The sequence below is a fragment of the Onychomys torridus genome, chromosome 23 (assembly GCF_903995425.1).
Source record: "Onychomys torridus chromosome 23, mOncTor1.1, whole genome shotgun sequence".
Taxonomy (NCBI): domain Eukaryota; kingdom Metazoa; phylum Chordata; class Mammalia; order Rodentia; family Cricetidae; genus Onychomys; species Onychomys torridus.
The window spans coordinates 38174504-38198939 of NC_050465.1; positions in this window are offsets into that span (position 1 = coordinate 38174504).

Here is a 24436-nt window from a genome sequence, read left to right on the forward strand (position 1 = left end):
TCACCTCTGCAATATTTATTAGATCACCACTGAATTCTTCATAAATACACAAAACTACTGGGAGGCCTTACTGGTCAGAGGTTGCAGTCTACAATGGTCTAGCAGCTTTTTCCAATCATGGCAGCATGAAGGAAACCCTCCTCAGCAAGGCTCCCTGCTCTCTACATGCCCTTATCTGGAGGATGTTTCTAGACCTAGATGCCTGACTTATCTCGAGGATGACCCTTAACATAGTCCCTGCAAATGTTCTCCCCCGCCCCGACCACATGGTAATTAAGTAACATGATCTAGTCATTTTCATAGGGTTGTGCTGCCACTAACCTAGTTTTATCATAGGAGCATGCCACTAAATGTAAATTAGGGTTTGTCCCCAGGCTTCCCAATCCTATATATTTCCTATACTCTGGAATAAAGTTGAGTTGTCTACCTGAAGTCATCTTCCAGAGGACTATCTCCATCATGTCCATAACCATCTGAGGCCTGTTCCCTGTTTCTGCTTCCTCCACCCTCATGGTCCAGTAGCAAATGCTCCCGAAGGAATAAGACCACACACACACACACACACACACACACACACACACACACACACACACAATCTATGCACATACATGGCATGAAAATAAAAAAGACATTGCTCAAAGGAGAAAGCTTTATTTTGACTCACAGTATTAGGTGTAGATTATTAATGTAGCGAATTCACAGATTCAGGAGCTTGAAGCAGCTTCTCACATTACACATGCAGTCAAGAAGTAAAGAGCAACTGAGACATGTGTTCACCTCCCTTTCTCCTTATCATGAAGTTCAGGTTCTCAGCCCCAGGAATGGTGCCACCCGCAGTAGCAGACAGGATGTCCTATCTTAATTGACCTAATCAAGAAAATCTGCAGTTGGCTTTCCTAGAAGCTTGTCTCCTGATGATGCTAGATCTCATTAAGTTGACAATTGAGGCTAATCATCGCAGTAAGAAACCAGTAGGGGTGAGGGGAGGGTCATAGATGATACTGAAGGGATAGAATGGGAGGCGGTGAATTAAAATAAATTTTCTATATGAAATTCAATACTATGTACAATAATATTATAATAAGCCAATGGAAAAAGAGAGCAACCTTTTGTTTTGCATAATAGCTAACTATATACTGTATGCATGCATGAGTATGTATATAAATAAGCATATATTTAAATATTAAATATACAGATATTTAATGTAAATTTTTTAAAAGCTAGAATAACATACAAGGAGAGAAAATGCTATGTCAAGAAAACTTTTAGTAAGAAATAAAATCTCAAAAAATATTTTAGATACATTTATTAACTTCTGAGTTATATTTCCATTCTAAGATAAACTGCTAGAATCTTTAACTCTGACTTGATATCAATGCACTCTATTAAATTTCTGATTGTTCTACTTACTCTGGAAGCATTTTTTTATATACCTTAAAACAGAATATGAAAGTTGGGAATCCAGTGGCACATATAAGGAACGGACAAGTGAGTGAGAGACAGAATCGGGGTTGGAAAAACTATAAAAGGACTCAGGTTTACTTCTCAGTGGAGTACTAGTTAATATTGGTCCCTTCAGAATTCAAAATTGTTGTTTTATGGAACAAAACCTATTATGTTCTGTTACTTTTTCCCAGTGACAATATTGACTTGTAGCAGTAGTTCTCATTAGGTCTCAAAAGAATGTTAAAGGAATTAAATATGGGACACTTTAGCCGGGCAGTAGTGGCGCACGCCTTTAGTCCCAGCACTAGGGAGGCAGAACCAGGTGGAACTCTGTGAGTTCGAGGCCAGCCTGGGCTACAGAGTGAGATCTAGGAAAGGCGCAAAGCTACACAGAGAAACCCTGTCTCGAAAAACAAAAAATAAATAAATAAAATAAGGGACACTGTAAAGCAAAGGTAATGGGTGTGTGAAAAGGAAGTCAAAAGTGAAAGTCTAAGAGGCCCTAGAAAATTAGAAAACTCTGAAATACAAAAGTGAAAAATACCCAAACCCCATATCATGGATGAAATCCAGAGTGGCATTTCTTGGTTGGTCTAACCAGTGATTTACATTCATATTCCTCCACATGTGTTCCCACACTGAAACCTATTGACATCCTGACTACTTAGGGCAGGAGTGTGTTAAAACATACAGAAGATCTGAAAACTGCTGCCAGGAAGCTTGGTTTTATGTGGGAAAACTTTGGAATTAGTTTTATGGGAAAGAAGTAGTCTCAGTTGACATTTGCCTACTTCCTTCTGCAATTTGTTTATCATACCAAAGACTGCACACATTTGATCTTATTGCGGAATGTTTTGATATTGTCTTAGGTTTTCTATTGCTGTGAAGAGACACCATGACCACAGGAACTCTTACAAAGAAAACATTTAATTGAGGTTACAGCTTACAGTTTCAGAGGTTCACGACGGGGAGCATGGCAGCATGCAGCCAGACATGGTGCTGGCTACATCTTGACCAGAAGGCAGCAGGAAATCAACTGACACACTGGGAGGTATCCTGAGTATATGAAACCTCAAAGCCTGCTCCCACAGTGACACTTCCTCCAACAAGGCCATACCACTTCAACAAAACCACACCTCCTAATAGCACCACTCCCTATGAGATTATGGGGTTATGGAATTATGGGAGCCAATTACATTCAAAGTACCACAGATATGAATGTACATTGTGGCATGACAAAATCAACCTACTTAATAACATACTAGCTTACATACTCACCATTTTGTATTGAGAATACATGAATTCTTTTTTCTTAGTGATTTTCAAGTATACAGTATATTGTATAGATTGTCATCATCATGATGTGCAAAAGATCTCAGGAATCTATTCTAACCTGAGAACATGAAATTTTCATCCTTTGGCAAACATTTCCCAGTGTCCCACTTCCCAGCTTCCAGTAGCCACAATTTTGCTCTAAAGACTTTTGTACTACATATACACACAAATAAAATTGGACAGTTTTGTCTTTTATTCCTAGCTTATTCCATTTACCACAAAATTATTTTTGGCACAAATGACAGCCTATTTTTCTTTTAAAAGTACATTAGACTATTTTTGTGTTAGAAATAAAACCAAATTCAAGCTTTGTTATCAGTTCTCACTTTTAAAGGATTTTAAATTGATGAATATTTAGCTGATAATGTTATCTATTTCTGTACTTGATTTACTTTTAATGATTAAGACATGAACATGTTATAAATAGTCACTCGTCATGAATACTTAAACAGCGATGCAATGAATATCCATATCTGCTCATCATTTTGCTTGTGTGTAACACGTAGTCTTAAAGGTCTCATGAAATATATACCACATTAATCTTGGTATTTTACTGCCCACAGTGAAAATCTTTGGGTTCAACACCAAACAAATCACTTCATAACATGAGGGAAACAAGAATGTCTGAGCTTCTAACATCAATAATATTGCTGTTCATCCGCTGGGTTTTGCAAAACTTTGCATGTTGTTGGTCCCCAAAACAAAAGTTGAAACAATGATTTTTTTCTTTCACATGTTGAAATATTTAATCCATGTATTCCTTTCTCCATCCTTCCCTTATTCTCATCATATTCAAATACCTGTTTTGAGTTCTTTCCTTAATTTTCTGAATTTAATTAAGGCCATTTTAAATTATCAAGGGCTTATGTGCTTATGTAATGATTTTAATATTTAGATCATGTGTTTCTATTTTCCTCATTTTTATTGCATGCGTAAAGGTATCATCCTCATCTAGACAGAGTCTGCCCCCAACAGGCAGATAGATTAGAAATTAGGAACTGGCTTCTAATCAGGGACTGCTTTGTTGCAGGCCCCAGACCACCTCACTTTGTAGGTTGGAATTGAGAGGGATGAGGCAAAATCCACGGGATCTGCCCCACTAATACTAATTCTGAATCCACCACACCTCTGTGACAGTATTAAAGTCTCTGCTTTGCATTTTGTTCTTTCTCGAGATCATTGAATCCAGTCCTTGGCACTCCTTTATTACAGAAATACTGGATCTTTAGCTTTCAAATTTTTGCGTTTTCAAATACTTCCCATGAGGCTCTTAAGAGTTCCATCAGTTTCTCTGCTTCTGGATAATTTCAGGTCTTATCTATTTTGAAAATCTACAATGCCTTATGAGGAAAAATAATATCTGTATAATATCGTCTGCTAAAGTTATGTTTTATTGGGACTTTTGTCTCCTCGAGACCTGGTTGCTACAAAAATTACCCACTGCTTTCACATCTGTCTTCCCAAGTTAACTCAGTGGGAACATCCGTCTACCAGAAACTAGCTGGTCCCTCAGACCTAGAAGCTGAATTTGTATTAAGAAAAAATAAACTGTAGCTGGCGCCTTTTCCATCTCCCAGCTTGATATTCTTAGGAACTCTGATTTCCTGAGGTTCTATTATTTCAATAATCTGATGCAATCTGTCTCTTCAGATTACCTTCATTTCTGGCAGGCTGAATCCATTTCTCTACTTTCTGTTTTAGCACCCCAGTCTTGAAGAGGAAAACATCTATGTCTAAGAGAAGTATGATAAACAGAATGCAAGTGGTACTAAGGTTAGAACACAGTTAATACCAAGTAGCCATGTATAGGAACAACTTTCCATAACCTCTTGGCTTTCATGACTTTTAGAAGGGCTGAAACAGGCAACCCCATCTTGTCTCTTTAAGATAGGATATGGTCTTGAACCCTAGGCAGGTCTGAAATTTACAATCCTCCTATTTCAGCTTCCCATGGGCTATGATTACAGACATGTACTACCCCCTTAGTCTGAACAATACTCTCTGAAAACATTACTGATTAACTGTCTGGTGGTCAGTTCTCCATTGTCCCATGATGCCAGACAAATAACATTTGGACAGGAAGGTTAAGTGACAAATGTCAAAAATTAGTGCCAGACTTAGCATCTGAAATATGGAAGAAATGATTTTTGGGTCAGGCATACCTGAAATCCATTCTGCTTATCCTGTGGACAATGCCCTACCATCTGGAAACACTGAGGTTCCTTGTCAGAAGCTGTTAGCTATAAAGCTTTACAACTACAGCTGCAAAGCAAGACATACCATTTATTTGCAAGACATTAAAAAACAATAATACAAGCAAAACTATTTTGAAAATTAAGTAATTCTATACAGGTTTTAAAATATGTGACACCAGTCATTTAGAAGGTCTGCATCCTTCAAGAGGCATATCTAACACCTGTCAATATTTAGAAGGCTTACTTAGTTTAAGAGTCATCTACACATAGACTTGGCAACAATTAGCATCATGACACAGAAAAACTTTATAGACACTGAAGGGACTCTGGACAGCTCAAGCTAGGCCAGCCTGGCTCTGGCAGGCCTTGTTCATCTCTTGCATTCCCTTTGCCTTACTAAAAAATGTTAGATTGCATTCCTGTAGCTAGCACCCAAGGTCTATTCCCTTATTTGGCCACTTCCTCCTCCTGAGGATGACTACCGAGGTCCAGTTTTCAAAGTATTGAAGTCTGGCAGTCAACAGCCCCCTTTGGTTCACTTAATTAGCAGACCTAATTAAAATTAAACACTGCATCCTAACCTGGGTTTCCCACTTTACTTTTAAAAGCTGCCACTTTGCTATTGTCAAGTCTGTCTCCTATCTATCCAGAGGCGGTCCTTTGTCCCTCCAGGACAGTACCCTGTCCTCTTTTCCTTGTTCCCTTCCTCTTCTCTGTCACCTTCTATTTCCTGGATGTGTCTCTTATTCCCTGCCCTCTGTCCCTCTGAGTCAAATAAATCTCCTTTGTGCTGGGAACTTGTGCTGAGGACACTGCCTTGGGGGTCCTATGGGTGGATATTTTTCCTTTCAGAAGCTACTTTTAAAGCAAAATTAACAGTCTTTGCTTTGATAGAATGACCTGGAATTGCATATTTTATTGTCTTTTAAAAGTGTGTGGGTCTCTGAATCTCTTTCCATCAGTTACTGGATGAAGGCTCTCTGATGGCAATTGGGGTGCTCACCAATCTGATCACAAGAGATGGCCAATTGGGGCTAAATATCCACTATTGCCTTGCCCAGCCTTAATACAAAAGGAAGTGCTTAGTATTACTGCAACTGGATATGCCATACTGTGTTGAGACTTCTGGGAGGCCTACACTTTTCTGAACAGAAACAGAGCAGTGGATTGATTGATGGGGATGGGGAAGCAGAGAAAAAATGGAGGGAGAGTTGGAAGGAGAGGAGGGAGGGGAAACTGTGATGGGGATGTAAAATAAATTAGTCAATTAAAAACAAACAAATAACAACAAAAAGTCTTTAAGACTTAAAGGTCAGCATTATACCTTATACTTGACAAAAGTTTCTTTCTATCAAGTTTATCTGCTACATTCACGCATTCAAAATATTCTAAAAATATTTGGTTATAGTAGAAGAACGTCTCATGTTCATTCTTTTATCCTACACTGCATGCTGTGATGATTAACACAGACCCTATCAATCCAGTAAGGGAAAAAAAAACAACAAAAAAAAAAAAACCTGTGGTTCACTAAGTGTTGGGTTTCCTTCAGTGAAACAAAACTAAAATATCTCGACAAAGACCCTTTTTTCTGAAAGCCTCTGTTGCTTTGTGTTCATCTAATACATTAATATTAATGGTTTTTATATGAAGAATATTGTGCTATTCTGTTAAAAAAAGAACTTTAAAATACCTTTTGTGAATAACAAAACAGAATTCAAGAATAAAATATCTCATAAAGTGAAGAAAAATGAGGAGATGAAAATCTATATTATTCATTTTCATTTGTATTATACTGGAGAAAAACCATCTAAAGGTAATTAATTGAATTCTCTTTGGAGTGACTTTTGAGATGGCATATTGACCCGATGTTCATTTCATACTGAGAGCCAGTGAAGTGTTATTGTCAGGATTCTTACAAACTCAGAAACTCTTTTTATTCTTTATGAGTTAGTAGAGCTTAAAAATAAGTCACAAATTTAAGAAATGAAAATGAGAAAAATGAATAAACATTGGACGTTCTTAAAGAATGTATTTTAGAATAAAGTATTTTAGACACTGAGTAGGGGCTCAGCTATGTCTACTGAACAGATGTGAGACAAAATACATGGACAGTGTATACACCTCTAGACACATTCAAGATCCTTTCAGAGCTGATAAAACAGAGTGTAGGAAGGGTTAGTTCAAGCATATGGACTATCCACAAATTTTACAGTAGTGATTAGACTCTGTGGCAACACAGAAAACTCAGATTTAAAAACGAGGAACATGAACCCAAAGAAGCACCCAGGAAGTCAAGGAGAATAGAACCACAAAGTCAAGATCTGAGGACAGTTCATTAAAGCTTGCAGTGACTACTGGATCCAGAGTTTCCTGAAAAGCCATCCCTAGAACATAGCACAGGAAGGAACGTGTTACATAACACAAGAGGAAATAATGAATAATCAACATCAAAGGTGCAAAGTCTCCAGGAGAGTTACCAGAAGAAGAGTTGGCACAGGTCTCTGGTCTACAGGTTTCCAGGACTCCTATTAGATTACTCATGAGGCTCCCATAGGCTGAGAGGAGAAACCAGTCCTGTTTTCAAGAATAGGCTCTAAAAGTGGGGATCTTGAGTACAAACAGAGGGAAAATGTCTTTTCAGGTCCTTCTTTTTCAGACGCAGCTGACTGTGCACCTCACCAGCACCCACCACAGGCCTATGTCATTGCCTTTCATGCTAAGGTGCTGGTACGGGCACTCTCACCTTTGGTCCACTTGGAGGAAGTTCACATACATAGCTGGCCCAGGATATAATCTATGTTTGCCTCCTGGCTTTCTTAAATGAAGCCTGATCCATCTCCAGCAGTGACCAACCTTTTTTGATTGATCCAGGACTTGCACTTGGTAATTAAAAATCAGATAACTAGTCTGTCTGAGAGACTCTAGAGCAGTACTCTGCTGCACACTGGTGTGTGAATCCTATCTTCTCCAAAAAATTTCATTAGAATATAACATGAATTTGTTTTTTTGTTTTTGTTTTTGTTTTTTGTTTGTTTTTTAAGATTCCAACAATCTGGATAGAACTGCAAAGTGTCTTATGAAAGACAAGTGCTACATGATGTCAGTAACATGTGAAATCTGTTCTTCTCACACAATGGTGGTCGCCAGAGCCTAGGGGAAATGGCAGACAGGGAGAGATGAGGGATGGCTGGTCAATGCAGTCTATGCTTCATTTGGCAGTATGAAATTCTGACGTGCACGGGGAAGGATGACTGCAGGAATGACCTATACATCTCCCAAGGCTTCCAAATAAAAATCTGAAAGCTTTCATAATAAAGAAATGATAAACATGATGAATATATACATATATATCCCTTTAACCTGGTTTTAATATTACACGATGTAATTAAATGTATTACACTAAATGTAATTTTTATGCTTTCATATATCACTTAAAAAGAGATAGAAGATAGACAGAGAGACTCAGATACAAGCAGATACAGAAAGAGAAATGGAAAGACATACAGACATTCACACAGAGACAGAGACAGACACACATACATTTAACATGGAAAGTGTTGGGTGCTATTAATAGCTTCATCTTATAAAAGAGCACCTGGTAAACATTTCTACTGCTGATTTTCATTGATGGAACCTGTCTTAAAAAACTGACTTACTCAGACTAGCCCAGACTCTCTTCTAAGCCTTATTTGGTTTGTTCCTCATAATATTTTGAAACTAAGGTGCATCAGAAGAAACCACATTTCTAACGCTGTCACTGAACAGCCCAAGTGGCCAATGAGCAGGTAGTGGGAATGATTGCTACATATGATCTGCACCGTCTTGGAGTTTGTGCCTTCTTTGGGGTTTGGGGTGAGTACTGACGGCAACCCAGATTGTACCAGAGTACCGAGAATCCATGGGTCACAGCCCATGAGGCTCCTGTGCTCTCCTGAGAAGACCCCACCTACCCAGGCTTCCCCATGCTGCATTTTCATTACTGTAGCTTCCGTCCTTAACCTAACTTGTCTTAAGGATGTACCTCATAATTCCTCAACATGGGCTTTTCTAAAACTAGCCTTTCTTTGAAGCTATGCTGTCTAAGGAGAATCTTCTTCAGCAAAAAGAAAAACTTCTGGAAACAACCTACTTCTTAAAGAAAACTTCAAGCGTTGCCCCCAAGAACAATTAAGTAGAAGAAACATATTTTTGTGCATTTATATAATGACACTTTCTTCAGTCCAGTGAAAATTCTATGAATAAACTTCTATTGTCACGACAATGTGAAAATAATAACCTTTCATTAGATGCTCCAGAACAAAGCTTCGGTTTTCTAAATTGAATCTGAAAATGTCTTGCTTTCCCAAAATAGTCCGGTATGAATATTCGGGAAGATATTCTGGCTGAATGCTCCTCTGAAGTTCACCTTAACTCTAGTCTCTGTCTTCCTCTCCAGGCCCTCCTCCTCCCTGACCCAAGATCAGAGCTCACAGAGGTTTTATTCCATATCTAGACCAGGGGAGTTCACCAGTGTCAGCACATACTGTATCATAAAAACAAAAGTGCAGTAGCACACTTTTCTAGTCTAGTTCACCTGTGAATAGGAATTGGTAACAATTTCTCACAGCAGATCTCTGGGATTCCTAACTACCACAAACTGCTAAACATATATTTTTTAAAAAAAATCAGATCTCAACCTGGCATGGTACGGCATGCCTTTAATTACAGCACTCAGGGGGTAGAGGCACGGATCTCTATGAGTTCCCATACAGCTTGGTCTATAGAGTGAGTTCCAGGACAGCCAGGATTGTTACACAGAGAAACCCTGTCTTAAAAAAAATCAGATTTCCATCTACAATAAGGGAATATTTGATTAGCCAGAAAGAACAATGATCATGGGTGGAGCAATAAATATATTTTTATATGCCTTTGAGGTTCTATGCTGGAGATTTCTATTAATGTATCAAGAATTTGTACCAAGTTGCCTAACAGAGATATTTTTAACAGAAATACTAGAAATCAAAGGTTACTAATCTCCGTGTGTCTCTCCTGCCCTGAATCTATGGTCTTTTCCCAGTATACCATATGTTTAAAGGGCTTTCTTCATTTTATAGACTTTTAATAATACCTCTGGAATAAAGGTTGGAAAAACTACCCAAGAAGGTCTTTCTAACACCAAGTTTTAATTAAAACCAAGCCCAGTCTGACAAAACCATCATTTTCCTTCTGTGTACTCCCTTCTGTTGAAGCTGCCCACACTCCAACATCTTTGTTCACACCGAAATTCCCCACACTCACGGCTGAAGCTCCCAGTTGTGAAGCTCTCCACCTGTGAAAAATGCAAATGTGAAATGATAATTACAATCATAAAATCCAAGCGGTGACAGTCCAGCAAGTGCTCTAGGACTACCGTCCCTTCTGGTCTCTCAGAGTTCTCCCCATTCATCCAGGACTCACGTTCTGGCTCATTATATTCCTTTGCTTCCTGCCTCTGTAACTTTCAGCCCACCAAAGGACTTTGTCTTAGATATCGTTCATGTTTTCATGTTCAACAAACTTTCCTCACATTCTTCACGAGTATAACTTTTCTGTGCCTCTCTGGGACTTATCAGCTTATAAATGAGCTGGTAAAGCATTGAAAGCATAAGTCAGATCTTGCCTCAGTTGCAGCCATAAAATTCCCAGAATTCAATTCAAATCTCCAACCAAATTAGACACAACCTTGTTGAGCTGTTCCATTTACATTCCTAACTCTATGAATTCCTCAGCTCTATAACTTTGACCTTTGATCATCTCTTGCACAGGTACTTCTATTCTCTGTAACCCTCAACATAATAGCTGCATTGACCTTATCCTATTCTATAACTTTAGTTTTTAAAATATTTTATTTCTCCTTATCAAGTATAGAACCTATGTTACATAACTTCAACCATTTTGTGATACGATTCTTCCCTCCTCAGGAGATGTAAAGAAATGTCTCTTCCCTCCAGATGGGAACCTGACAAACCATAGAAATAATTGAATCTGAGTCTAGGTTGCTAAATCAAGAAATGTATTAGAATTATGTACAGGAGCATGAGTGATGGAAAACAATAGCACTCCTGAAGTCCTGCCACAGTAAGAGTGACAAACAGCAAAAGCTCATCACAGGAGTCCCAACTTTCCAATAACCTTTTACTTCCTGCATGTTCCAGCTCTCCCAAGACCCTATGCAACCTCAGCACTCAGCATTGGTAGGCAGAGACAGGCAGAGGCCAGGTGCTCCCTGGCCAGTCATTCTAGTCAAAATCACCAGCTCCAGGGTCAGTGGGAGACTGTGTCTTAAAGGAATAAGGCAGAAGGCAGTGAAGGAAGATACTTGACATCCTCCTTGCTCTGGACCATGCATCATGTTCATATGCATGTGAACACACACACACACACACACACACACACACACACACACACACACACACACACGTAATAAACTTCCCATAGGTTAAGACTAAACTGAGTAATCCCCATAAGCTTCCTTGGATACATGGGGCATAAACCAAGCCTGCATAGACAGAAAGAGCTAGAAGCCTTAGGAAGATGTGTGTATGTGTAAAAAAAATATATTCTATGAGGATCATGAGCAAATCATATTGTAACTGAGAATATTGCAACTTCTCTCAGGCTCTGCTGTTGGGATACAGCTGTGGCAGGTGTGGGATTTCACCAAGGAAGCCATGCAAGAGTTTCTTGTGTTTCTTCTGGGAAGGTTTTCTAAGTGCCTGTGAATAGCAAGCATGACCCTGGGAGGTGTTGGGCCCACCTTCAGCAGTTTGTGTTCCTGCTCCTCTTCCTTCCCACTGCCATGCTGTAAAATAGAACAGAGACTATCAGCACACAATAATTGGCTCTCCAAATTGTTTTATCATCTAAGAATCAGTTGGCACTGATTTATGAACTAACTATGGTTATTTAAGCAAAGAACCTTTTGAAGTTAATCATACCATACAAATCAAAATGTGGCTCAAATGCCATGAAAATGAATTCTTATCTAACTTGCTTAGCTAAAGGGCCTTAATGCTTATCAATTAGCTTTCATGTTAGCGGAGCTCACAATCTTGGTGAGCTTCAGATATTCATTAACCTTCCACATTTACCATATCTATCTTTATTCTCAGGTGATTGTCACATTCATTACCTGAATCAAAATAATAACTTCCAAATTTTATGCATTCCCTTCCATTCTCTGCATAACTCTCTACACAACCACAGAAGATTTGCATTTCAGATGGGAAAAAAATTGATGGCAAGGGAGACAGAAAATTTGAAGCAACTTCTAGGGCCCTTTATTTGAGATCAGGCTTCTTGGCTAGATCTCTCTCAGTTAGTATCAATATATCATAGGGTCTTCATTTCAGATAAAGCACAGGCTGCACAGTGGGACCATTCTGATACATCCATCATATTAATTCCTTTCAGGGATCCATAGGCACTGAATCTGGAAAGCAGTACTGGGAAGTTCCAATGTGAAGTAAGGAGGTGGGGAGTGGGTACTGCTGTGCATAGACTGAGTTCTCCCTGGCTACTAATCACATAATAACCAATTATTGTTGTAATTCCAATTGCAATTATTATACTAGATAGTCCCCTTGCAAGTCTCCGATTCAGACAAATGAAAGTCTCAAGAGGAAAAAAGTACATAAAGAAAGGAGGTCATTCAATTGCTTTTACTGTGAAGCTGATGAAGTAGCCAGAGTGGCCAACAGAATAATGCATACACTCGTCAGGAGTCCATAATGCCAAGGATGGCGCAATGAGCAAGGAGTGAAAAGGAGGAGTACAACTCAGAAAGGATTGCAGTGGTAGCTGCCTGTTTCTCTCTCTGCTGGTGGTTCATTTGCATGAGAGTCCGCTGAAATTAAGCAAAAGCCAACAGAAAATCATCTGCACTTAGAAAAACGAAAGACCCTCCCTGGGAACGTTTAAAGCTTCCAAGAGCAACTTCAGCCCAAATGAACGCAGTTAGTATTTAGGGAAGGAAAAGGCAGCACAGTGAGCTAAGAGCTGCTGCCTTGCCTCTTGACAGATGTTTAAAAGCACAAGGTTTGGGTTTTGCAACCGCTCATATTTTAAAGGATGTGATTCTTCATATTATTTGAAATAACAAACACTCTCTCCTTGAGGTCCCCACAAAATGGGAAAACTACATGACTCTCAAATCCCACAGGCCTTCCAATATTTGTTTCTATGTAACCCTTCCAAAGACCTGCTTTGTGCCTGGGTATCCTTCCTGCCAAAGTCTTGTCAAGAGTACTCTCAGAGCCCTTGTGTTCATCTGTTCTCTGTGCCCTAAAGACTTCTTTAATTGAAGTTCAGTTTGCACGCTTTGGAAGAACTCCTCTAGGACCAAACCTGTGCAGGGGAAATTGAAGACCAGCTTCTCTGGAAAGTCATAGGTTTCGTTTCACTGGCAGCCTCTGCAGCAAGTGCCCCAGAAGATAAGGAAGGGCAACCACCTAGGATTCTTCGACGCTGGTGGGAGGCAGCTTTCAATGAATTGTGAACAACAAATACCCTTTAAGAAGACTGGGAGAGTGTCTTAGACTCTGTGTACCCACACCTATGACTGTGCATGTCAGAATCACACAAACAGGAAACAAGCTGGGAGGATTCCACTTTATCCCCTACCACTGGCAATCCTTACATGTCTAATTAACTCGGCTTACAGTTTTCTCTCAAAGCAAACACTGTGCTGCTAACATCACCTCAACAGAATCCCCATCTTCCCTGTTAACTGTGCTTGGCTTTTCTTTCTTTTTTTCTGGTGGTTGTTTTACCAGAAAACACTGAAAAGACCAGAGCTTCTCTGCTGCTTTCCTGTTTGTTTAGCTGTTAAACTTCCTCTGTGCAGTGTATGTTTATTTAATATTTCTCCAACTGCACATTCACCATGCACTTATTAAATGACTGAAGAGATTTTAATTGGGCACTGGGGATTAGTTGCATTATTCCCAAATCTCTTTACTAAATGTACATGGGAACTGTGGGTAGTTTATTTATAACCTTGTTACTCTAGGCCTCCTTTATGTCTCTTCATATTTTTAATATGACATACTCAAAATTCAATTCATAGCCTGGTTGGCTCATGTTTTATCAAGTAGCCTATAGCAATTTTAAGTTAAAAACAGTGCATCCACCTGCTAAATTTGGAAGGGAGAGGATGGGAGAGTTCCTAGAAAAGCTGTGTTAAAGCTGCAAATGGAATTTATAATTTCTCCATTCATTACCCGTGGAAAGAATTTACAATGTTACATTTCTGTGTAAAAAAAAAATACACTATGAAAGCATCTTGCTTAATTACAGGATATTAGAATTAAAAACTAAAGTATTCCCAAAGGGAAAATACTCCTCATCACTGTGGCAGACGCCTTGAGTTTGTATCATTTCCATGTATATCAAGACATTAGTGGTAGAATATAACATCTTCCCACTGACAATATTGTCTGGGAGGCTTTTTGATGGCTGTGTTAGGGCATCTACGTGTCATCTGATAACCATTCATGTGTGATAGATACAGAGTCCCACTTCTCCCACAGTGGGAGGATGTGAGATCAGGACAGCCCATCCCTGGGCTCCTGTTCAGCAAAGGTACTCAAGGTGAGTATGAACCTTCATCTCAGTTCTAAAGGAATATGCCCCTGAAGTCTATGAATTCAAATTCAAATTAAGTGCACAAGTCAGTGTTTCTCTAACATACTGGTATTGTGAAGTAGTTCCCTCCAGAGCCCGTCCTCATGATAGCACGTCTGAGTCAGTCAACCATTTCTGGGAGTGGTGAGTGGAGGGTTCCAACAGAATATGCATCATCAGAATAGCTTTCCAACTGTGGAATGTGGAGAAGTGGGACACGGAAGCTATGAGCCTCTTCAGTCCGACTCACCTTAACAGCTTGTTCCTGACTAAGGGCCCCAGGCTCCCTTGTTTACAGCATTTACTCTTAAAAAGTCTGTCTGCTATGAATTCTTTAAATTATTCTTTTACAATTTATTCAGATTCTTTAAATTGTTAAATATTACAAGACACATAAGGAAGCTTCTTAAAGAACATAGGGCAAATAACTGCTCTGACTATGTGGTTAAAAAAAAAAAAACATATTAATTCACTTACTTCATTCTAAATGGAACAGAGATGTCAAGAAAATTCAAACACAGAATATCTTTTGTGATAAATCACTAGATATTTCAGGTAAACATATCTGAGAGTCAGAATATTTGAAAATAATGACGTTTGGTTTATGCAGTGAGTTTTTTTTTTTCTTTTTGAATGTAAATTTCCAAACTTCCTCACAGTTTCACAGCCTATGTGGGTAGATACCACTCTCTAGAAGAGTAGAAGTCTAACTTCACAAGCAAAGACTAGCCAGCACAGATGATCTATCTGATCACCTCCAGCAGTCTTACCTGGCCTATAGCCTCAGAAGATTCTCACTAGGTAGAGCTGGTGCTCAAAGGCATAGTTCTGTTTAACCTGGACTGAGGTCCTGGGGTAGAAACATGGTCTTTTACACAAGCTTTCTATCTGTGGATCTGTCCATTGTTTCAGTGACATCGAGTGCAATCTCCCTTCCCACAACAATATTCCTCACTAAAGTCTTCATTCCCCAATAAACTGACCTGGCACAAATTTTTTACCAACATAAGATAGGTGCTAAAACCTAGTGACTAACACCTATTCATGTCCTGCAGGGAGAGTCTTCAACAAAATAAACATATTCTAAAAAAAATAAAATAAAAAAATAAAAAAAAATCCAAGCTACCCTGCAAAAACTTTCTTAGGAACTGGGTTTTAAAGATCACATACCACCTGTGATTTTATGGTTTTAAGATAAGTAAATCTCCTCTACACAGCTAAAACTTCTTCAAATCAAACAGATCCAATCAGGAATTAATCCCCACCTTTCCTTTTGACATAGCAAGCCTGGTCGTGCTTGCTTCCAGACTCCTGTAGCTGGTCTCCTCAGTCTCCCTCAGGACACTCTTCTATCCCTCAGTGCTTAATGAATAATTCTGATTGATGCTGACTGAGGACTAGGACAGCAGTGGGAAAGAAGCCTGAATGAAGATATGAGGAAATAATTTGTCCATTATCTCTTTAATGATTCCCAAGTGGTGCCAATTCCCTCCAGTCCTGTAAAACCAAGCAGCACAGATAAAAGCATTTTCCTGCTGATGAGTCTACTGTGATATGAAGAATGAATCTCATTGTGGCCGACGGCAAAAGGTTAACAAGGAAATGATTAACTCACATACAAAAGGTCCTTCCTCTTCCTGTGTCTTCAGAGTCTTCAAATACAGAAGGAAAGGGGTATGCCAGGGAGAAAGCAAGCATGTGTGATTTATCTTTGTGGAAATTAGGAGAGTTTACTTTAATTTGCTAATGCTCTGCTCTGTTTTATTTTTGTGAGCTTGCAAATTCAACTAAATTAAGGAGAGAAAAGCCTGTAACTAAGGTAACAGCTTATAAATCATAGTAATGCAAAATGTCAACAATAGATTAAGTGAAAGGATAAAAAATGTTCTAACAATGTTTTCCTGTACAGTATGACATACAGAATTTTGTTAGTATTGTTTCACTCACTTTCAGCTTTCAAAACCTGTTTTAAACCTTGTGCCCAAATACTGAATTATGTGTGTATCATACACATCAGTCTAATATTTATGTCAAGCTGTTTGTGTGTGAAATGTATATAGGCTATCAGTCTTGAAGTGAATGGTGGATTATTTTGATCACACAAGAGAAATTCTACACAAGTTGAACAAACCAAACCATCCAGTTTTAAGGAAGTAATAAGTATTCATATATATATATATATATATATATATATATATATATATATATATATATATTAAGTAATACCTAAGTAATTGTATACACAAGTATTATAAGTATTATTTTATATCTTTTCAGGACAAAAAGTATATTAATAGTAGTTATTTTTAAGAGTAATTTTCCTTGATTGATCAAAGGAACCAATAGCTCTGGCTAGTCATATAGCCTCAAATGCTTCCACAGATGGGAAGATACTTTATTCAATAAGAAATACAGTTCAGTAAGTACTATGAAAACCAGATGAATGGGCCTCTTCCAATAATCCAAATTCACTGTATATTCCTGTGTGCATGCCTGTTTGTGTGGGTATGTGGGCACATTAGTGCAAATATCAGAAATCAATAGTAATTACCTTCCTCAAGAACCATCAGTCTTGTCTTTTGAGTCCTGGTCTCTCACAAGAAGTGAGGGCTCATTGATTAAGGTATTCTTGCTGGTCTGTAGCAAGAATCTTAAGAGTCTTATTAATAAAATCAAACCCAAGGCCACTTATTGGGGTGAATGCTGGAAGATCAGAGAAGCAGAACAAGCCACAGCTATCTCACCTTGCTAGTTCCTCAGGTGATCCTGTTTCCTCAGGCTGGAAGCTTCTGAGTCCTCCTCCACATGAATCTCAGCTGAACTGTGTTCCTCCAAAGCCTGAATGCTTAACCAACCAAATGCTAAACTCACTACATGCCTGGTCTTCATGCCGTTTATATCTTTCTCTTTCTGCCCCCACTCCCTGGGATTAAAGACTCGCTTTCTGGGATTAAAGGTGTGTGTCTCCATGCTGGCTGTATCCTTGAACACACAGAGATCCGCCTAGCTCTGCCTCCCAAGTGCTGGGATTAAAGGCGTGCACCACCACTGCCCAGCTTCTGCTATGGCTGGCTCTGACCCATTTTCTAGCCACCATTTTTGGCTTTGTTCTAGTGGCTGTCTATTCTCTGACCCCAGATAAATTTATTTTGGGGAACACACAATATTTCGGGGAAGACATGCCACCACACTGGCTGGCAATTCTAGGTAAACTGCTTGTCTCTGTCTCTCCAGCACTGGGATTACAAGTGGATACCTCCATGCCCGGCACTTAGGGTAATACAACAAACACTTTACTTACCTAGCCATCTTTATCTTTAATTCCCTCTAGTTTGAGTTTCTACCAGTGTCTGGTGTGCGTGACTGAAGACACCTTTCCCCACATCCTCTCCATCATGTGTTGCATGATTTCTTGATGATGGCCATTCTGACTGAGGTGAGGAGTTACCGCAAAGTTGTTTTAATTTGCATTTCCTCACTTGCGTGTTGAACACTTTTGAAAATATTATTGGCCGTTTTCGTTTCTTTCTGTTTGTTTGCTTATGAAATTCCTGTTTACTTCACTAGACCATTTATTTTTTGGCACTTTTGTTTCCTTGGTGTTTAATTTCTGCATTTCTTTGTAAATTCTGGACACCAGCTTCCTGTCTGAGGCAAAGCTAGTAAAGATTTTCTCCCATTCTGTGGGCTGTTTGCTGATAGTTTGTTTTGCTGCATAGGAATTTTTTTTTTTTAATTTCATGTAGTCCCACCTACTGATTCTTTGGGCTAGATCTTGTAGATGAATTTTTCCTGTGTCCCATCCTGCCAGGAGTCAGGACAAATCTCTCCCACTAGCATCCTCCAAGTAAACACACAGAGACTTATATTACTTATAAACTGTATGGCTGTATCAGGCTTCTTGCTATCTACTTCTTATATCGTAAATTAACCCATTTCTATTCATCTATTCCTTGCCACATAGCTTATGGCTTACCAGTATCTTTACATCTTTCTTCTCATGGCCGCGGCTGGCAGCGTCTCTTAACTCAGCCTTTCACCTTCCAGAATTCTCCTCTCTGCTTATCCCGCCTATACTATACTTCCTGCCTGGCCAATCAGTGTTTTATTTATCAATCAATCAGAGCAACACATTCACAGTATACAGAAAAACATCCACAGCAAGATCCTGTGCTATTGTTGTTCTATTCAGAAACTTCAGAAAGATATTTACTTACATAAATATATTGAATAGAAGTCCCTATATTTTCCATTAGCAGTTTCAGCACTTCAAATTTTAGATTATGGTCTATGGCAGCCATGTGAAAATCTATATGGAGGTTCCTCAAAAAATTAATAATGTAAGTATGGCAATACCATTTCTGAATATATAGCTAAATGACTCAATATCCTACCATAGAGAAACTTGCACACCAATATCTATTTCTGCTATATTCTGTTATGGAATGATCTTTTTGTACACTATGAATATGTATTTTTCTCATTTGCTAATAAAATGTTGATTGACAGGAAGTATAGGTGGGGCAACCAAATTAAGGATGATGGGAAGGAGAAGGGCAGAGTCAGGAGTTGCCAGACAGACACAGAGGGAACAGGGTATGACTATGTCATGCTAATAAAGGTACCACCGTAAATAGAAATATGGGTTAATTTAAGTGTAAGACTTAGCTAGTAACAAGCCTGAACTATCTGCTGAGCATTTATAAGTAATATTAAGCCTCTGAGTGATTATTTGGGACCAGGTGGATGAGACAAGAAACTTCCATTTATAATATTCATAATAGCAATACTCATAAAAATCAGCCTAGACACCATCAGCAGAAGAATAGAATATGAAAATGTGATATATTTACAGAAAATGTAATTCAGCTATATAAAAAATGAAATCAGGAAAATGAATGGATCTAGCATGGATATATTAGTGAGGCCTTAAACTCACAAAGACAAAAAACCACATGTACTCATTGGATGCAGATCCTAGCCTATAGTGTGTGTGATTGTGTGTGTGTGTGATTGTGTGGTGTGTGTGTGTGTGTGTGTGTGTGTGTGTGTGTGTAAAATTGAGTAAAGACTAAAAATATACAGAGGAAATCAAGAGGGCAATATTAAGAGATGAGGAAGAGTTGGGATGGGGCACAGCTCACAGGGCACAAAAAAGGGAAATCATCTGAGAAGCCACAGGAGAGAACTGGCATCTCCAAGTGGGGGGAAGATATGGAGAGGGAGACTCACAAAGTCACACTCCTGCTGACAATGCCAAAATGGCACCTAGCACATTATATGCTAATTTTAAAGCTAAACATATATAACAATCCTCTAATGGCCTTTAAAGAAGCCAACTGCCTATATACAAAATATATATACATATATAATATACTTTATATATACTATAATACATATATAACCATTTGTATCTGTACCCCCAAGTATGTTATCCCTGACATGCTGGATATCCTTATTTTCTAGGCATGAAATATGAGATATATATAATTTAGCATACCAAGAATATTAAAGTCCATTCAAGTTTTAAAGATCTATGTCAAGTCAATGAGTTGTATTTGAAACAGTAAATAAGTTTGCTAAAAAAGAAGTATAATCAGATAGGACATTGTTTAGGTAATTCTGTCTTTGTTACTTTTCTCTCTTCCATTCTTGATGCACACACACCTGTGCATTTATCTTCCCCCACTGCTCCTGAGTCACTGCATTTGGATGCATCATCTGGGGTATAATTACCATATAATCTCTTAACAAATTCATGATGGATATTTTAGAAGTAGATTTTCCTTCCAGGTCCTGTCGTTGGAGATGTTTGATATTAGATGATTGGCTTGATCTGCAGTATGTTTCTGAAACTTTTACCCAAGTTCAAATCATTATTTGCAAAAGTGCTCTAAGCACTGGGACTTGGAAATAGAAAGGAAGCAAGCTTAATGAGTCCTTTTGGGGCTTCTATAAGCAATCAAAAACTTGGAAGGAACGAGAGGCAGAGAAGTGATTGATGGTCCCTGTATACTGCAGTATACAACAAATCCATGAGAGACTCACCAGTGTGTATTTTTTCCAATCTGTATATTTCCAATTACTATTTAAATTATATCTCATATACCATAACCAAGTGTTTGTGGATATTAATTAATAAACACCAATGATTGTGTATAATTTGCATTTCTGTAAAAATAAATGCCATTCAGTGTTCCTGCAGATACTTATTTAAGAATTAAGGTCTAACTCAAGAGCCAATTTTTTTTTCTTACAAAACCTAGTTTTTGCTCTCATTAGATAAAGTTTCATATATTTTGCCTTATGCCAGAAACTCTGTCCCAAAGCAACTATTGCAAGCCCTCCCCAAAGATCTCGTAAACAAGAATTAAAAGTCAAAGAGTCTCCAGGTAGTGGATATCAGGGAACAGCAGCACTGTTCCTATTGAATAGAGAGCTTAGAGGAAAATAGTTACTATTTTGAGAGTGTGCCTTGATTAATTTGGATGCTGGGTCCTGAGAACACAAGTTCATACCCATGTGACAACCATGAGAGGCACAGACTTAAAATGACATATGCCACTGAACTAATATTTCCACTTGGCCGTTAGGTAGTCATCACTCACTGCTGAATTTTCATGCTCACCAAGTGCCACACATTGCCCCATTCTGTGATAACAAACACGAAGTGAGCAGCTAGAAGGAAGGAGACACAGGAAATGGCAATGTTAGAGAAAGCTCATAGAAGTTGTAGATGATTCATAAGTAAACTGGAAACCCAAGATCAGGCCTGGGACACCTATACATCTCCACTCTGCAGACAAAGGCCTTCACCTTTCCCTGCACTGAAAATGTTTCACTATGGGTTTGTACCAGACAGCTCTTAGGTTATTACTACAAGAGTCCCTCTACCTATCTTTAGAGGGTAGAGGAAGGGACATAGTATAATCTTGTCAAATTCCAATATCCACACAGGAATATTTTCTGTTCATCGATGTAGAATATACTCTTCAGTAAATGAATTCATTATGCCAATTGTTTCAGGTACAAAATCTTATTTACAAATAAGATAACATCTTTAGTCTACAATCTACACTATGAAATATTCATCCTTTGTGTTTATGGTCCCACCATTAAGAACCATCAGTACAACTTTGCTCCTCACTCTAGGTGCTTGGAACATTTCAGAATAGTTCCTCAGCATTCACTTGGGGATGAGGAGCACGGTGGTTGCCAGGATGGATAAACTTGAGAAAGACTCCTTCGCTTCAATTCAGGAGTAAAGAATTTGATACAGTATTAAGTTTCTTTGTAGGAGATTTTGTTGGAAGCAGACTCAGGGCAAACCTGGATAACCTTCCAGGAAAGATACTAGAGGAGCCAGACACCATGCACTGATATCTTAACTGAAAAGGGTTTGGATGTAAAGGTTTTATCGACCACTTGGTACTCTGTTCTGAGTCAAGCTGGCTTAGTTGCCATTACACAATCACTTAAACTCAAGGCAAAATATTTCATGTCTATGGAAGCCGCTTTCTGATGGTTGAGACATGTAATAATTCAAAAGCTTTTGAAGAAAATTAATCTCACATAGCCCTAAAGAATCCAAACCTTGTGCATAAAATTTGTTCAGGAAAAAAAGGAGACATGCATTCTTCCTTCTGTCAAATACTGTACAGTGAGATGCTGCTCTAGAAAACGGAAATATGTCAGTGATGCCGACGGCGTATGGTTTCTTTATGTTGTTGCTGTCATAGTACTTACAGTCAAGTGGGTAACAGACAGCTCATTGATACATGTTCTAGAACCTTCTATAAGTTCTTTATTTGTTATTTTCCTCAGCTCGTTCATCATATTTTACTCTCTACTTCATAAAAATCAAAAACATTACATTTATTTTGGGGGCATGATACACATGCCCCTCTCTATGAGTAGAGATCAGAGGGCAACTTGCAGGAGTGCCCTTCCTTCTCTCCTTCTACTGTGTTGGTCCCTGAGATCGAATCAAGGTTGCAAGGCTTGGCAGCAAGCACCTTCCCTCACTGAACCACCTTGCTGAGCATTTTTTCTATCTCCTAACAGCTTCATTTTCATGAGTGGTAATTGGTTTGCAAAGACTGTGCATGCTTGATTATCTATACATTTACACACTTGTGAAATGGTCACATAATTATGCCAATAACAGACATAGCCGACACCTCCCAATGTGATCTTGTGCCTCTTTGCTTGGACTACTTGTATTTTTGTTAGGTTTATGGAAGGACACTAGACAAAGTTTTAAGTTCATAATGTATTGCAGTATATGTGTGTATTATATTAAAAGAAGATCTCTAAAATCAATTAATCTTATATACTTAAAACTTTATACACACTGGACAACACAATGTCTGCTTGTCCATCCCCAACCACCACCACTCTACTTCTGGTTTCTTTAAGATTGCATAGTCTAAATATTTTCATAAAGGTAGAATCCTGCAGATCCTTGTCTGTTACTGGCTTGTCCTCTGAGTTTACCATGTCATTTCAAATTGCAGGGATTCCTGAATGAAATGCCACTATATCTTGATTGCCATGCTTCCTTAAGCTAGTCAGCTTGGTGGGAGACTTAGAGTGATTCAATAACATGTCTGTTATGAATAACGCTGAGATAAACATGAGCTTGTAAACAAATCTGGGAGATCCCAGCTGCCTTTAGTAGTTATTGGGAATTAGAAAACAAGTTGTACTCTCTTCTCAGAATTAAAGGGTAAAACATTATCTTAACAATTTTAACACAAAAAATTATGAGATACTGCATCATGGCCTTTGTTTAACTTCATGTCAAAATAACACGTATAAAACAAAAATAAAGCTCACATGGTGGCACAGGGCCTTAATCTCAGCACTTGGGGAAGCAAGGGCAGGCTGATCTCAATGAGTTCAAGGCCAGCCTGCTCTTCAAAGTGAGTTCCAGGACAGCTAGAAATCCTGTCCCAAAAAACCAAAAAAGAATCAATTTAAGGTCCTAAATCTTTTTACATACACATTTAATAACAGGAAAATGGATAAATAACTTTTTAAAGAGGAAACAAGTTAAATTAACATCTTCTATACATAAAAATAAAGCCTTAAAGATAAATCACACAATCTACTGATTCAGTGTGTGCTAAGCATACATTCAATTTGAATTTGGTTTTAAAAATACTTCACAGCATCACCCACCCTATCACCTGAAGCTGGCTTTATGCACACCCCACTTGCATTCTCTGCATGGTTCTCTAAGAACCCCTAAACTTTCATAGGTTATAAACTACAGCCTTGAGTTTATCACTTTCAAAATTATAATAAAAATCCCAGACACTGGTCAGGAAGACAAGCTCTCTAATGAAGCAGGAACTAGGCTTTCAGGAAGTCACGCTCCACCGTTGCCTGAATGTGAAGACTGCCAGCTCTGTAAGACAACCAGACAACCTTGGGGGCAAGACATTCATATCAAATGAAGTTTTTTTTTTTGTTTGTTTGTTTGTTTTAAAGTAATCCATTAATTGTGACCTACTGAGACTTGTTATCAGGAACATAAACTGTTTTTATTGTAAGCTCTGCTCTGGTGTTGTGATTCTAGCTACTTTTAAGTGCCATTTGGCTCTTTCAGATCTGTGTTCTGACTGAGCATTGCCTGCCTTTTCTGAGTAATTACTGTGTCTTGGGCAGTGCATGCCCTGCCCATCACCAAACCCAGCAAAATACTGAGAGACTCACATGTGCACAACCAAGCTTATTCACCACAGTACACAGCCATAAAAGAAAAAAGAGAGAAAGGGAGAGGGAAGGAGGGGGGAGGGAGGGAGGGAGGGAGG